Here is a 12861-nt window from a genome sequence, read left to right as displayed (position 1 = left end):
CACACACACACACACATATATATATATATACAGCAGTTGACGCTTATATTAACACTTTCATTTACAAAAATGTTGTTTTAACCTTGTCAGAAAAATAATGCTTAGTAATGCTTAAGGAGCAAGCAAGCAATTCCTTAAATGTATTTGGTGATGGTGAATGAACACATATAACTAATTAATTAATTAACCAATATTGTTTAAGTGTATGTATATATATATATATATATATATATATATATATATATATATATATATATATATATAAACATTTAGAAATATATATAAAGAAATCTTCTTTATTGGAAGACTGTCACACTGCACTTAATCATATTTTATTCATTACAGTACCTCAATGAAACCACCGACTGGACAGGAAATGCAACTCTAACAATTATCATAAGTTTCTCTGGCCTGACAGATTTGCCAGCTCTATCCTGGCTCTCACACAAAGGCCAATTAGTCTTCAGACAGAGATCGCTGGGACGCAGTAGAGCGAAAAGCTGAACCCTCGCTAAACCACCGCTGGTTAAAGAGATGCCAATCATGAGCCTGAAGCACAGAAAACAACAGCCACACACACACACACAGCTAATGCTCAATGCAGGCTACATCCACTATGTGCTTCTGTGACACGACTATTATACAAAAAAAAAAAAAAAATACAACTGTTTTGATGAGTTTTGATGAGAACACTGCATGGCACTGCTGTAACAAATGCAATGTTTGTTTTCAAGCATAACTAACTAATGGCCCGTTTCCACTGAGTGGTACAGTACGTTACGGTACGGGCCGATACAGGTCACCTTTATCAGGCTTGCGTTTTCACTGCTAAAAGTTACCAAAGGTTACCAATGAAGTGGACAATTCGGTCATTCCGAGTTTATAATAGTCCAAAAGGTTATGATAATAGTTAAACATGGCAGTTTGTTCATGTTTTAGGTTGCTGAAAGAATCATTTGCTTCATTGTTTTTTGGGCTTCTCGTTTGATTTTTCGCACTTCACTCTGGCCTTTGTACAATTCTGAAAGGATCGGATGTCAGAAGCACTTCAAAAACCACACGCACATTATTATCATCAGCTCAAGTTTGCTATTTCAAATATAGCGTGCAAGCTCTGGAGACGGGTCTGCAGACCTGGTGCAGTGCAATCTGAGCTGCATCCAATGCTTTTTAATGCGCTCACCTAACCCCACCCCTAACCCTACCCGTTACAGTGACGTCACTTACTACATTAAGTGCATTGTATCTGACATTGCATCATTGAGTGATGCAATCTGCTTGCATCATAAAGGTTGCATCCAGATACTATTGGAGCTCTCTGGAAAAAAGTGAAACCACTCATGCTTTAGACAGCCTTGTAAACAACGATGGGGCACAGGGTAGATTCTGCTCTTCTTCTTGGCTTTGAGGCTGTTCATCAAGACGTCGACAAGGTTTGCGCTCAGGTCAACCATGGCTTGTTATTATATGTATATATTATTACAGTGTTATATAGGCTGTGTATTTAAAAATGTCATTTCCTTTGCATTCATTCTCCTGGCTTGTGCACAAGCTAGTGACTAATCTCTGTAAACCAATAGCGTTCAGTTCCGCGTCTAGCTCCACCTTTTGGTACCCTTTTGTTGTGCTAGGTACCCTTTGGAAAGTGTACCCAAAAGTGGTACGGTTCACTTTTTGGGACCTTTTGACAGTTAAAACGACCATAAAAGCATACCGAACCGTACCATACCACTTGGTGAAAATGTGACATAACTAACTAATGGTGTTTTTATAGACTGCAAGGTTTTGAGAAATCTCTGACAAATGCCTGAAATCACAGGCAAATCGGTGCTTGTTCACATGAGCATCAATCACAGAGTGTGAACTATCGAAGACGCAATATAAGAGAATCGCTGACACCCGTGAGATATTTGGCATGCTAAATATCTGGAGCTGTCTGCAATTCAAATCAAGCCATGTGAAATTTGTTCTGACTGAAAATAACATCGACGATAACCTACAGCTAATGAGAGAGCAGCATCCACTAGTATGGGTATCTGCAGGCCAGCGGGAAGATGGGGGAGAAGTTAAAAGAACTTATTTTCGGTCTATTTGGACCCAAGAAATGGAGGATAAACTAGTGTAAATTTGGCAGCAGCACCCTTGTCTGTTTGACATGTGATCTGAGCAATATCACAACCGGGTCAAAAAAGAAAAAAGTTAAAGAGAAATTGATAATTCCCTTCAAAAGCCAGGTGAGCAACATAAGTATATTAAAGGCTTCTTTCTCATTATGTAGTTAATAACAAAATATATACTAGGCCTATGTGAATTAGCGTTGTTTCCATGTCACTTCTTGCGTGTGTTTGGTTGTGAGACATAGTTTGTGGAACAAGACAGAGAAACCCCCGTCGCTGATCCATCTTTCTGTGTTAACACAGCAATGACAGAATGCAACCCCAGAAAGTCATGCAGTGTGAAAACATGTCACATCACTACTTTGAAAATTGTGCCGTCTGAACTCGACATAACTATCTAAATAAATAAATACTTTGGTAATAAATAAATTCAGCTAAAGTCAAGGTAAAAGTACACGGTCACAGTACACTTACAGAGCAATATTAATGTTGTTTTGTTTCAAACATACATCAAGGATTCATAAATTGGCTTTTTCTGGCATCGAATTCATGATTTTGGCATCAGTTTGATGTTAGAATATAAGAGAGTACTTGAACTAGACACAGTTGCCTTGAACTAAATTTTTTATCTGAAGTGTTTCATGTGTAATTTTAATATCCAAAGCATTTTGTAATTTGTTAAATAATAATAAAAATGCAAACATGCAGCATTGCTTTAATGCAAATGCATTCAATGGTAAAACAAAGAGTGCTCATTAGATTAGATCAGATTTTACCAACCCAAGCTCATTCTGACAACGTAGCCCCGCGGACGTTTCTGGAGACCACGATTTACATGGACGGAGGTACGTATGGCTGCATTTCGTTTTTTCAAGCGAAAGCTACGGGGCAGTGTGACACCACTCCTCTTTGTGCTCGCCGGCTGATGGCTCACCTCCGTGTGGAGGGCTTTCCTGTCCCAACCAGTTTGTCCGGTTAGCTCGATGTGTTACATCGGCAGAGCGGAGGCCCGTAGGACGAGCCAGCTGCAGCGACAATCAGGGGAAGACTGGTTCCGGAAATCAGGTAAGACAGAAAAACAGTATCCAAAAGAATAAAGCGAACGAGTTCATAACGGGGCGAGAATGTGGTGAGATCCAAAAACACGGTCAAAATTGGACAAGGGCTTTTTTCTTTTTCTGGAAGGTTTTTGTAAATCGTCACTTGGGTTAAAGGAAAAAGGAGGACGAGGAGGGTGGCTGGGTCGGTCGACTGGCCGGCTGCCCAGTCAATCATTCAGTCATTCAGTTAGTCGGACAGACGGTCGCTCGAATAAATAAGAAATGTTTAGCCCAATTTGTAAATATATTGTTTACAAAATGCCATTTGAATACTTAAGAAAAAAAATATCTTGAAGTAAGAATGCTTCAATTGTACGGAAAAACAGGACTAAAATACCAAGAGAACATGTTTTCTGCAGTGTATTTTCTAAAATCTGAAATAAATAGAAAACAAGTGATAAAAATCACTTTTATTATACCTTTTTTTGCAGCTTTTCTGTTCATTTCCAAGCTTGACAGCCCCATTACTCATTCACTTTTATTATTTTGAAAAGAATTGGCAGGATTCACCTCAGAAAATTCACCTTATTGTGATTCCACACAAGCCATTGAGACATGAAACAGTCTAAATTCTGAACTAGTCCTTTTAGAGTTGGAATGCAAAGACATTTAAAGGTTGTTTTTGTAACCGAGATTGAATAAAAGTCATTTTATATATAAATTTACCAACAACTGAAATCAAAATCCTCTCCCAAGTCCTTATCGACTCCATTCATTCTTAAGATCAGCGATTTACGCATTCATTTGAAGTGCTTTTGCGTATTTGAGCCACACACTGACAGATATAAATAAACTGGTCGGCATGATGGAGAGAAGGCGAGGAAGAAAGAAGATAAACAGCCATGCAGAGATCAGGATTTCAGAGGTCATTAAACCACCGCCTGCCTTCACATCACTGATAACTTTGACTGAGCATTAACTCATTTCAAAGCCTGACTAACACAATATGAAGATTTTTTTTTAATCTCTTCATATTTAATAAGTCTTCTAGAAATATGTAATTCTGGAATTTATCAACCTGGATGTTTCACATTGTACACTAGAATTGAACAGTTTATAATACAGTTGAGGTGAGAATTTTTAACCCTCCAGTTAAATTTGTATTATTTTATAATTTTTTACCATGCTCTGTTTAACAGAGAGATTTTATTAGTTGCTTTATTAACTCATTTCTAATAACTGATTACTTTTGTTTCTGCCATGATGACATTAAAAGATAATTTCCTTGATATTTTTCAAGATACTAGGATTCAGTTTAAAGTGCAATTTAAAGGATAATTAAGTTAATTAGGCAAGTTAGGGTAATTAAAAAAGTCATTCAATAACAATGGTTCTGCAGACGATCAGAAAAAAAAAGTAAACATATATAATAAAAATATATAAACCCTAAAATATATATATTTTTTTATTTATTCTTTTTTAATAAAAAACTGCTTTTGTTCCAGCCGGAAAAAAAACAAACAAGACTTTCTCCAGAAGAAAAAAAAAAATTACCAGGCATACGGTGAAAAATCCCTTGCTCTCTTATTCCCAGGAATTGCTGTGTCCTCTTTGGTTCAATGAATCTGCAATATTCTAGCAAAGAATACCTTTGATGTATTGAAAAATAATGAATTGCCTTTGGTACTTAAACTGTCAACCTAAATTTAATAACATAAAAATCACCTTAAGTTTATTGTTTATAAACAATATTGTTTAATGTCCAGATTTAATGTTCAAAACTACGCTGTTTAAATAACCTTACCAAATTTATTTTTAAGATTATCTATTTGAGGCGACCCAATGGCGCGATAGTGCTGTTGCCTACCAGCAAGAAGGTCACTGGTTCGAGCCTCGGCTGGGTCAGTTGGTGTTTCTGTTTGGAGTTTATCTGATTATCTATTTGTTTGATTGTACACCATTTATTGTGTATTACATGACTTATTGTCTATTATGAGATTGATATGAATCTGTTCTGTGGCTCCACACTGCTCAAACGAATCTACTAATTTGAGCTACACTTAATCATTTTTTACCCAATGCATACTTGTTACATTGAATTAATAATATTGCTTGTAATCTGTTACCTTATTTTTATTGTGTAGATATATAATTTTTGAGCTGATTAACAGGCTCCGAAAATAATGTCCGAAAATCATTAAATAATGTTTAAAATTTGCTAATTTGTTTAAGTATTGTTTGCAGTTACTCATTTTAAAATTTTAAATAATTTTCATTCATTCATTTTCTTTATGGGGGAAACTGGAGCACCTGGAGGAAACCCACGCTAACACAGGGAGAACATGCAACATCAACACAGAAACGCCAACTGACCCAGCTGAGGCTTGAACCAGCGACCTTCTTGCTGTGAGGCAACAACACTACCTACTGCGGCATCGTGTCACCACATGACTAATTTTAAATAAGCTAATTTAATTAATTGTTGCTAAATGTATGTTTGTTGAATTTAATTTAATAAGTTTGCTTGTGATCTGATACTTCAATTTTATTGAGTAGATATAGGATTTTTTTTTCCAATGTAGATCATCATTTGGCAAATATTTAAAAAAGGAAAAAAGACTTCAACACGTACTGTATATTATCCATGATATATCAGTAATGCAAATATCCTGATGTCAGACTTGAAAAAAATCCTTTTAAAGATTTCATGTATGTATTTAAAACGTGAGCATACGTTCCCATATCTAAGGTCGGAAACAAGGAATGATTTATATTCTCCTTTTCTAAAAAATAAATGCTCTCACTAATAAGTTTATTTGAGTTTAAGAAGACATGCTGTCTGCTGTTCATTAAATAAAGCACAAATTAACATTCAAAACAGAGAACAGATAATAACTTTGAACTGTTTTTATTACACAGATGGATACACACACACACACACACACACACACACACACACACACACACGCACACACACACACACACACACACACACACACAGACACAGACACGCTTTCAAAGTTAATTAAATGAAATTTAATTTAATGAAAAATTGAATTCTTAGTTTCTCATGATTATTCATTTATGTGTCAGAGTTTGTTCTGCAAACTTCTGAAGACATTTCAATTTACAATAACAATGTCGTCATTTAGGGTATACAATTACAATTGTTCAATAACATAAAATGTATTTATTTTTTTAATTTCAAATGGCACAATACCAATATTTAACTTCAGACGAGTTAGGAAATCCAAATTTGGAGGAATAACCTAGATATCCAATCTTAAATTAAAACATTTCCGACAAATAAAAAAAGTTCTACATAACAATATTTTAATTTAAAATCTAAGAAATGTTATTATTTATGATAAATCAAATATTTACATTTTACTCAGCTAATAAATACAGTAAATCTAGAGAAAGTAATTTTATCCATATGCAGTTAAAGTCGGAATTATTTGTCCTTCTGTGATTTTTTCTTCTTTTTCAAATATTTTTTTTAAATGATGTTAAATAGAGCAATAAATTGTCACAGTATTTTCTACTAATTTTTATACAATGAATAGCTTAATTACCCTTACTTGTAATATAATTAACCTAGTTACCGTAAGCTTAATTACTAGAAAAAAAATATAGAAATCAGTTATTAGAGATTACTTTTATGTTTTATTTGGCCTGAATTATTAACAATTTATCACTGTTCAATTCCCAAATTCTCTTTGCAAAAGTGGGCATTTGTCTGTATTGTGTTTGACAAACTAGTACTGAACAGGTTCCAACTGAGACTGCAGTCCTTCAACTGCTTTTCCTCAGAGGAATCAAAAGCGCTCTGTGTGTAAGAGATAGAGGGCCATGAAGTGCACATCAAGGAAAGAAAACACTGAAAGAGACGCTTCATTCAGGCTGTGGTTTGTTAGGAAGCTAAAGCAACCCTGTGTTTTTGAACGGCGAAATTCATCTTAAGATCAAGGATGCGTCTTTTGATTCTATAAGTAGAAGTGTTATGCATATTCTCGCCTAACCTTTATCAGCAAATATTTATTACACGCTGTGACATTTAAGAGTGTGTGAAAACAAACATGAAAAAAGAGCAAACCTCCAATAACAATATGCAAAATAGCTGAGAAATGTTATTTTAATGGTGAACTGTAAACATGTCAATAAAAATTGAGTGACAGTTTCAAAAGTTTAACAGCATACATTAAATAAATAAAATAATAATAATAATAATAATAATAATAATGTATTTTTATACCATTAATACTATCAAATAAAGTATGCATCTTATTATAAATAATTCAGATTTTTGGATTATTCTTTAATACTTTAAATATGATATGTTCAAATGAAATTATCTAAAATTAAATAATATAAAATAAAATGAAATGGCCGTGAAGCATGTAAACAGTGGCCTGTGTTTAAAAATTCACTTAACAGAGCTCAAAATGTAAATGAGAAACGCTGTTTTCATCACACTTTTTTACATTGCAGTGGTGTTGTCACAATACTGAAATTCAATACTAGATGATAGTGATAATTAAAAAAACGTCCATTTCCAGCTAACATTTGTGCGTTCATATGCACGTTCTTAAACATTGCTGATTTGCCATGTGTTCACATGCTCAACAGAAATGACTGTGATTGGCTGTGAAGGTCATCAGTTCACCGAACTCACTGCTGCTACATAAAAGGAATCTGGAGTGTTTAAAAGCCGCAAAGATCATCTTGTCTGTTTATAAGCTGATTTGCTGATGAATCGACTGATCTTTACACCCTTAAAACAATTTAGTTGTAATTTGGTCCTCTCCAAGCATTTAATTAACCGCCACAGAAAATTAACCACAGCTTAGAAAACGAAAGCAAAACCAAACCTTGGACATTTTAGTTGATACCCCGGACTAGATCCAAAAAGGTGTGGGTCTCTGTGGGTCAGCAGGGTCTGAGATTACCTGTGGGAGTGCATACAGACCGAGCATGAAACGGCTAAAGGAGAGAAGTTTTTCCACTACTTAATCGATTGCGGATGTTTTTTTATATTGGGCGTATACAAAAAAAAAAAAAAAAAAAAAAAAAAAAGTGTAAAGGGATGATAATAATGGTAAAAAAAAAAAATCTAATTGTCACTAAATATACGTGGACAGCCGCTAACTTACCTGGGTGGCCCACCCAAGGAAAGTATATGTGTGGGAAGCACTGGGGTGTATTCATTTATGCTGATCACAGTGTTCATACACAGTACATATATACACGAGTCAACATTAGAATTCTGATTAAAACCTTTAAACAAAGTTGTCAGAAAACTGTTCATTCTTGTCTTTTGAAAATTTTGAAAACTTTTTTGATCCACTTTAAACATTGACTGATAATAATTAATAATTACTGATTATTTAATAAAGGTAAAATAATAGTTTTTTATTATTATTTATGACTGATAATCATTAATAATTAATCATTATTTAATAACGGAAAAATAATACTTTTTTTATTATTATTTATGGTAATTTACGGTTTAATTTAATCCTGTGATTCAAAGTGGAATTTTCAGGATCATTACTCCAGTCTTCAGTGGCACATACAATAACCACAAAATGCTGATATGTTGTTCTATTATGATCAAACATAATTGCTACTCAATCAATAATAATGATTTTCATCAATAACAACACTGAAAATGTGTTCTTCCTGCTTTAAAGTTTTGTGGAAACTGTGAAAGATTTTACTTTTTGGCATTCATAGATGAAAAGAAAGTTCAAAATACCAATGTATTTGAAATAAAAACTTTTAACACCATAAATATATTGCATTCAATTATTTTCTTTTCGGCTTAGTCCCTTTATTAATCCGGGGTCGCCATAGCGGAATGGACCGTCAACTTATCCAGCACATTTTTACGCAGCAGATGCCCTTCCAGCCACAACCCATCTCTGGGAAACTAAATATATTTCACTCTTAAATAAATTTTTACTCTTAAAAAACACTTTCAAAACCATTGAGAAAACAAACAAACAAACACAACTCATTTTATGCCACATTATATACCCTGTGGGATGGTCGGTGCTCTTGTTATTGACCGTTTTGAGAGGGGGGGGGGGGGGTGGGGGGGGCTTCTCCACCCAAGAGAGGCACCGACCTCATTCTCTGCTTTAGTGCATGATCTCTGCTCTTGTTTATGTGCTCGGCATCCAGGAGAGCTTTATTATTTACAGCCTCAGTATATTCAATCATCCTGCAGCACAAGCTACAAATACTATAAATATCAAGAGCAGCCGAAGCTCTCAGTCCAGACGAGCAATCACTACTATTCATCCAGAGATACAGGCCAACCTGAGAGATCAGCCGTGTGCTCGCTGCAATCAGAGCTCCATCACGCTTTGCATTTTTACTTTACTATTTAAGCACTTGATAAATTCGAGACTTGTTATTCTCCTTGACGTCTCTCTCGTTTTAGTTCTGTTGAGATGATGTTATTAGTAGTTTAAATTAGCGTTTATGTTTCTATTATTTCACGTTTTACAAATCTAAATATAAGATTCATTTTACATTACTTAAATTTTTTTTATCAGTTTTTATTAGTTTCAATGTAGTTATTAAGATTGTAATATAAGTTATATATAATATAAAAGTTTATAATACAAGTTTTAAAGTATAATTTTAATCCATAAGTGAAGTTTCTATATATTTTTTTTTAACTAATTGTTCAGAGGAGCATATTATATGTTCCATAATTTCCCATCTGGAATAATTAGCTACCCAATCAGATCATTACAAGCTCAACATAAATATCCTGTCTTTAAACTTTACTCCCTTATCTTTGTTTTTGAAGACCCCATCCACACCTCCTTCCTCCTCTTTTCTAGATTAATACAGGATTAGATGACATGGCGGCTCAGTAGTTAGCACTAAGAATTGGTGGAGTACTCGAGAACTACCGGATCTTGTACCCCCTTTCATGCTCATTGACCAGGCGGGAGCCTTGTGCTCAACAATCTCAGGGACAACATGCCAAACCTGCTAATATCATCAAGCAATATCGAAGTGATATTTCTTGTCTTTATAAATAAGATATCTTGTATCTTATCTAAAAACATTCCACTATGAATCACAAGAATTAAGTTAATGTTAAACTACATTCAATAAAGTAACTTTATTTTACAGTTATTATAATATAAGAGAGAGGGTATTAATTAGTATTCAGACAACTTAGTTTTAAGGTTTGATCCAAATCCAAATGTTGAATACTAATATATATATATATATATATTGTAGCGAGGCAGAGGGAAAACAGCGGCACAATATATATATATATATATGAAAAGCATAAAGATATCAATGATTAAAATTATAATAATAATAATAATGAAACATCTTGCTATTTTTATTGTGAAAGTATGCAAATGTGAAACAAATGAAGAAAAAAAATTGTAAGAAATTACAAATAACACTAACAATAAAATTGATATACAAATACAAATTTTACCAAAAAATAATGTAATATTTTATTTTATATTTTATAAATCAATTAGAAATAATACTAACTTTAAAATTGATAAACCCACAAATGTTAATGAAAAATAAATGCACTACTGTGTTTAGTATTATATTTATTATTATAATACTTAATAATAATATTGAGCAGCGGGCAGCACGGTGGCGCACTGGGGAGCATAATCGCCTCATAGCAATAAGGTTGATGGTTCGAGCCCCAGCTGGGTCAGTTGGCATTTCTGTGTGGAGTTTGCATGTTCTCCCCGTGTTGGCGTGGGTTCCCCATTGTCCAAAGATATGTGCTATAGGTGAATTGAATAAACTAAATAGTGTACGAGTGTGTGTGTGAGTGTATAGGTGTTTCCCAATACTAAGTTGCAGCTGAAGGGGACCTGCTGCGTAAAACAAATGCTGGAATAATAGGCTCATGAAGAATTGTTGATCCATTTCGCTTTATTTCCTAAGCTGAAGAAAAATGAATGAATGAATGAATGAATTAATAATACTGTATTTATAATACATACTGAAAAGTCAGTTTACTTTTAGAACATTAAGCTGAAGCAAATAAAAATTTAATTGCCAATTACCTGAAAACAAGATTTTTATACGTTTTATTTTAGTTAAGTAACAATAACTGTCACCTGCATAATGTTTTCTGTATAAAAATATAATTGTAAAGAGTGTTTTCCATATTCTAATCCATTGTGGCTATTTCTGTCAAAAAAAAAAACACACTTGAATCCCTTTATCCACAGGCCATGGGAACTATATCAACTGTAATTGACAGCACAGTAGGAGAAGATCTGTAGGAAGGCTCTTTAAAATTATTTTGTGTTTCACAGGGGAAAAAACAACAACATATGGGATTGGTGTAAAATGTGGGTGAGAAACTGACAATTTGTCTCACATTTGGATAAAGTGTTTCATCGTGAGAATTTGTCTCCAAAGACAAATCCCTGGGGTTCCAACATTTGTCATTAAAACTGTAATCCAAAGAAAGCAAAGCATGTGTATCACTATAATTAAAATGCCTCACTTGTGACTGTGAAAATTAATATTCAATTGCATGAAATTCAAATAAAAGGCGGAAACACGTTCTTTCACAGCATGAATATTTGGACTTTTGCTTGAATGTCAGGAACACATAAAAAAGACCATAATGTGACCTTAACATGTCTGATCAAAGCCGTAAAAAGGAAATGTTTACAATTTTCAACAAATAATCACATTATTACCCTGTACAAATCAACACTGCACACCAATTATTTTAATTTCAATTTTTACAAATCATTTTAATTGTTTGCATTATTATTATTATTATTATTATTATTAGTAGTAGTAGTAGTAGTAGTAGTAGTAGTAGTAGTAGTAGTAGTAGTACCAGTAAAAGTAGTACCAGTAGAAGTTGTAACAGCAAAAATGAAATATTTCCTACAATAAATAGAATGTACGAAATAAATATAAGAAATGAATAAACAAATGTAACAAACAAACAAACAAACAAACAAACAAATAATAAATAAAATGTAAGAAATAAATAAGCAAATGTAACAAACAAACAAATAAAAATTAATTAAATGTAAAAAAGTAAAAAAGCAAATGTAACAACAATCAAACAATTAATAAATAAATAAAATGTATGAAAGAAATAGTGTAAGAAATAATTAAACAAACATATGTAAGAAAAAACAAACATTTAATGAATAATTCAAATGTAAGAAATAAATATAAGAAATAAATAAACAAATTTAACCAACAAACAAAACAATAAATTAATTAATTAATAAATAAATAAATAAATAAATAAATACATAAATAAATGTAAGAAATAAATGTAAGAAATAAATGTAAGAAATAAAAAAATGCAACAATCAAACAACTAATAAATACATAAAATGTAAAAAATGAATATAAGAAATAAATAAACAAATGTAAAAAAGCAACAATAACTAAATAAATAAAATGTATGAAATAAATGAATAATGTCAGAAATAAATAAACAAATGTAAGAAATAAATGAGAAATAAAAAAGTGTAACAAATAAAAAATAAATAAATTACAAAAAATGTATACAATGTAAGAAATAAATAAACAAAATGTAACAAGCAAACAATAAATTAATAAAAAGCAATATATAAATAACTCTAACAAACTAATATAATAAATAGTAATATACAAATAACTGTAACTGTAAAAAAAAAAAAAAAAAAAAAACATAC

The 12861-nt window shown here is 32.6% G+C and overlaps 1 protein-coding gene across 13 annotated transcripts in view; it reads right to left on the bottom strand.

Annotated features, from left to right (window-relative positions):
• cntn6 (contactin 6) overlaps positions 1-12861 on the bottom strand; it is a 262925-nt gene that overhangs the window by 209853 nt on the left and 40211 nt on the right. For 3 of the 13 annotated variants that reach the window (XM_073954502.1, XM_073954495.1, XM_073954511.1), the window contains exon 2: positions 8029-8106. The exons of the other annotated variants lie outside the window; for them this stretch is intronic. The gene's annotated coding sequence lies outside the window, so the exon portion shown is untranslated. The remainder of the gene's footprint in view (positions 1-8028; positions 8107-12861) is intronic. 13 annotated transcript variants of the gene reach the window in all.

This window comes from Danio rerio, chromosome 6, assembly GCF_049306965.1.
Source record: "Danio rerio strain Tuebingen ecotype United States chromosome 6, GRCz12tu, whole genome shotgun sequence".
Taxonomy (NCBI): domain Eukaryota; kingdom Metazoa; phylum Chordata; class Actinopteri; order Cypriniformes; family Danionidae; genus Danio; species Danio rerio.
The sequence above is the reverse complement of the archived record's forward strand: the minus strand, read 5'-3'. Positions and strand labels throughout refer to the sequence as shown.